A 5316-nucleotide genomic window follows, 5' to 3' on the forward strand; every position below is an offset into this window, starting at 1 on the left:
CTATCCCTATCAGTAGTTAGTGCCTTTAGTAGTTTGAATCTTTTATTTAGCTGGCAGTAGTGGCGCTTGCTGTATTGCAGTAGCTTGAGCAGCGAAGATTTTTGTGAGGTAAGTGATTTGTGAAAGGTATAGTTTAATGTTAGTCAGGGCCATTCTTTTGTAGGGAATTTTGAAAGTCAGATTGCGTTGCGCTAACAAAGTATTGTGTGTCAGGTTAAGCACAGTCCTATATAAATTGTTCAAAGGGGACGTTTCATATGTCGACCCTTAGCTTAGGATACCTTACTGGAATCTTCTGATTTTTTTCTTGTAGTTTGTGTATTTAGTGTAGCTTTTGTTTATTGCTAGCGCGTAATTGTAGAGAGAATCTCCTTTGTAGTTGTAGTTTTTCATTGTTGTAGAGTAAAACAGTTGTGGCATGCATGTAGATTTGCACCAAGTGTTTCGCAGCTGCAATTAACTAGACATTATTTCCATTGCTACGTTATTTTATTTTGCTCTTCAAATTGTGTTTTTCTGTGTTGTCGTGTGAAATACTGTGACAATAATGGCGTGTGAAAAACGTAATACTAGGCTCCAAAGTAAACTGAGAAATGACAGTGAAGACGAAGGCAGTGTGTCAGCGCCGCAGAGTAATGAATTAACTGATGTTCAAAGTAGTAATTTGGTAATCGTGCATAGGGAAATGGAGCGGGCGGCAAACAATGGCACGGACAGTGAAACAATTAGTGAAGAGGGAAGCATTATCGACCGATCGGTCGGCAACAGCTCGTCTCAGGAATCCGAAATGACAGGACACAATTTCGCAAATACTGTAGATTCAGGTTTTGGGTTATCACCGTTTTCTCAAATAAGTCAAGACGCATTTTCTGCTTGTCAAAATGTGAATGTTGCCGGTGCAAATGCACTGCCGAAAAGCGTAGAGAAACAGATTCCAGACACTAATACATTATTATTGCAATTAATGCAACAAATGGAACAAAATCAGAGACAAATGGGACAAAATCTTAAAAAGTTAGACACAGTGGAACAAAATCTCAAAAAGTTAGACACAATGGAACAAAATCTTAAAAAGTTAGACTCATTGGAGCAAACTCTGGAACGAACACGTGAGGATTTAACTGCTGAGTTACATCACATTGAATCGAAATGTCAAAAAGTCTGTAATGACGTAAAAACACAAATTTGTGAGCATTTCCAACCTATTTTTTCGCGTCATGAAAATGCACTACAGAATCACGAAGCAGCTATAAAAGAACTGCAAACTATTGTTCATGAAAATCATGAGACCTTGCAAGCAAAATTTGACTCAGTTGCATCTACCGATACGGTTATGCAACTTGCAAAAACTCAGGAAAACTTAAAGGTCACAGTAGACACGATTGCAACACAAATGGACACTCTGAAACTTGGTTCAGAAAAACATAGAGAGGAAATGATTTCACTATCGGATAAAGTAGCCGAACTTTCAGATCAGTTCACTAACTTATCTACAAAGGTAGATGATGATCTGAATGACACAACACCTGTAGCTTTCATGGACACTGGAGAGTATGAACAAATCAGAAAATTCAAACAAAATCAGAATCAAATTAATACACAACACCAAAGAGAAATCCGGGAAGTACAAGATCAGTTGGCACAAGTAGTACAAGAATTACGTATTTCTGAGGACACTCGCGCCCCAATACGGGAAGAGGGACATACAAATACGGAACAGACACAAAATAATAACACAGGGCATTTCGGAAGTTATGAAAGAAATTGGCAATGTGCACCGAATTTTGAGATTGAACAGCCGACACGACGTAACAATGACCGATATGCGACTCGCCGACATGACGATTTTGACTATAAGCTGTTCATTACTACACGTAAATTCAAAACATTTAAGAATTCTGGCAACGACATTCATCCACAAGCATGGCTCCATCAATTCTCTCATTGTTTTCCTCCCAACTGGTCATTGGAGCACAGGTTAGAATTTATGTGTGGCTACTTGGAGAATGAACCAGCTGTAAGAATGCGATCGGTAATTCACGATTGCCACAGTGAAGGAGAGTTTTACCAAGCCTCCCTCTCAGCATATTGGTCTCAAGCTACACAAGACCGTGTAAAACATAGCATCATGATGATGAAACACTTTGAACAATCTGAATTTTCCAGTCTTGTCAAATATTTTGAAGACATGTTGCATAAGAATCAATATCTTTCAAACCCATACAGCCCCTCAGAACTCATCCGCATTTGCTTAATCAAACTGCCTGAACACTTACGGCATATTATTTTGGCAGGACGTTGCAAAGATGACATTGAAGCTTTTCAGGGACTGTTACAAGAACTGGAAATTGACACTGACAACCGCGGAACGCGAAAACAGGAGCAAAACAATCACTACAGGGCACATCCGTCACAATTCCGTGACGACAGAAACAATAACTGGACACGACAATTCTATTCTTACAACGTAAATCGGGACCAAAATAGACACCACCCGTATGACAACCGCTGGCAGAGTAGTAATAATTACAGGGAAAGATCACCTCGCCGCAGTAATGACTATCACAGAGACAATCAGAGAAACAGACAATATGGGAACCAAAATAATTATTATCAAGGGAGACAGAATAACTTCAGACGCAACGGTCCACCACGCAATTACGATTCCGGGAGAAATTCTCCACCACATGACCGACAAACAAGAAACTATGTCAACTACCGACATAACGACAGACCTGAATTCCATCAGAACTGGCGAGCTTTAAACAGAGCTGGGCCCTCTGGGCAAGGCGAATTTGTGGAAATTAGGCCTCCTAATCCCAGTAACGGCGCGCGCCAACAAAGAAACAAACAATGACTCACACCGCAGGCAGCCGCGTGCGCCCGCTGGCTCAGGGAAAAATAACATTGACGCTAACCTTGAGCAAAATTCCAGTATTCTTTACCGACGTATACCACATGATAACTGCGTTAAAGTTGAAACTCTGCGTGCTAGGAAGAGTAAAGGGCTACACCACATTTCACATGTAAAACCATTTATTGGGAGATAATCTGCTTTTTAACTTTGTCTTTGCCATAAAACGTTTCGCTTCACATTTCTAGTATGCTTTGTCAGACTTCAGAAACTGTTACCATGCAACAATGTTTGAAGTTAAATATCCAGTCAAGAACCAAGAGAACTTATTCAAACAGAAATTGCGAATGCATTGTTATTGCGAACAGACGACACAGTGTTGTTATTTATACATTCCTCCTTGTTAGTTGCACGATTACGTAACGAATATTAGGCTTACATACTTAGAACATATACCAGCACTGCTAATGAAATTTTCATGCAACATTTTGGTTTGCTTGAGAGTGGATTCTGGATTTGAGGTGCTTTCTGTGAAATGCCAGATGACACAGTGGTTAGTTTATGCGACAGCTACACGATTTTATCACGACGCTGCTAATGCATGACAATTTACAATGTTGCTTTTGCGGCGTATCTGTCTTATATCTGCACAGTTTTTTCTGAATTCTTCTATAAAGTGAGACATGTTTTAGTGGTGACTTTTGTGCTATTGCTACAAGGAGACAGCCTTTTCCGTAGGACAACAATACGTTACAGCACAGTAATTTCTTCATCACAACAATAAGCGTAATAACTAAGTTATCTATACGCAAAGCATTTCACTTTTGTGTATCATGAGGTAAGTACATTGACTTCTGCAGAACTTAGCTTTCGGAGGACAATAACTACGACACTTCCCAGAGATTATCTTACAGCAAGACGCATATTTAGCGCTACAGGACACGTATTTGAGTGATTAATTTTGTACTTAAAACATTTATTTTTAAAGATTTTTGAATTACAAAGAAAGTTTTCCGTGATACATTTCATTCCATTGCTGTAATCTGTAACACCTGAGGGTATAATTTTAATAATCCTCAGGGGGGTACACGCTTACTTTGTGTACCATGTTTGGCAAGCACAAGGAGCCCTAGCTAATATGGTATTTGCTTATACAACTTTACACATCGGTACCATATTTCTCTAACACACAAATTACACAGCTATCTGATCATTTAACTGAGAGATAAACATGTTTTTTACTACATCAGTGACAGATGTTTACGCAATTACACCGTTGGATAACTTCACACTTATGAAACTGTATTTTGTCTGTACTTTGTAAACTGTTCATATTTTTTCGGAATCATTGTGATACTATGAGAGCTTTGAATGATGTATTAGGTATGAGATCATGATTTTTAAAGTACGTTTGAGGCAGCTGACACTTTTGACATGAGCAGAGAATTATTTTAGGCTTAGAAATTATTGGAGGAAGTTACGACGATTTTGAGATTTGACTGAAGTGTTATGATGTTATTATTACGACGACGATGTGTATTATGTTGTTGAGGAATGTTTATTATGCTACGTATTTCTCATGATGAAATATTGAAGAAGTGTCGACGAACATGTATATGTATAATGAGGTAAGGAGTAATGAATAGTGGGTAGGGACTCTTGACTTGTGAAAAAGGATGTTGGAAACCAAGAATCGTACTTTAAGAGTTATGACATGTGTGAATCATGTGTGAATGTATCACAATGCCACTGAACATTTTTTGGACACTGTTATATTCATAGGATTTTGTTTCTACAGATTTGCAACGCTAATTCTTGACCTGTGAAGTATTTTTATGTGAGACTGTCACTTTAGCGAAAATTGCTGTCGTAAATATTTCCGTACGAAAGTTAAGTGACCACCTGCACGTAATGCGTCGCGGGCACCCAGCTGTGTCAGACGCCTGGAGAAAAAGTCATTAGCGCGTGCCTTTCAGAGCACAGGAAGAAAAAAAAAAGAAAGGGAAGGCCATTATCCTGGCCATTGTCATTCCTTTAGAGAAAGCATCGCAAAAACGACACGGTCGAACTTGAAAACATATGATTACACTAGCTCTTAATTTACGATATTTACTGAAATGCCTAATAAAATGACAAGAAATATTTTTACATCTGCACACCTGATTATGACAAGCGTCTTTCTATGAGAGTTGAGAGAATTTCTACTAACTTACGAAATGTCACATGACTACTGAATGATATTTTTATGCTTTGCTTTTCATAGTTGCTTATTTCATTTGACATCTGTTTTCCAGCTGTGTTGCAGCATTGCTTTTATAAAATAAAATGCATTTGCTAATGTGAACACTTTCTGTCAACAGATCTATTAAATAATTATTTTAAGATCCACATTCTTTAAAAAAGGAGCACTTGGAAAGGAAAGAACAATAAGAAGGAACTAGTAACTGCATTCATAATTTTCT

This window comes from Schistocerca piceifrons, chromosome 5, assembly GCF_021461385.2.
Source record: "Schistocerca piceifrons isolate TAMUIC-IGC-003096 chromosome 5, iqSchPice1.1, whole genome shotgun sequence".
Taxonomy (NCBI): domain Eukaryota; kingdom Metazoa; phylum Arthropoda; class Insecta; order Orthoptera; family Acrididae; genus Schistocerca; species Schistocerca piceifrons.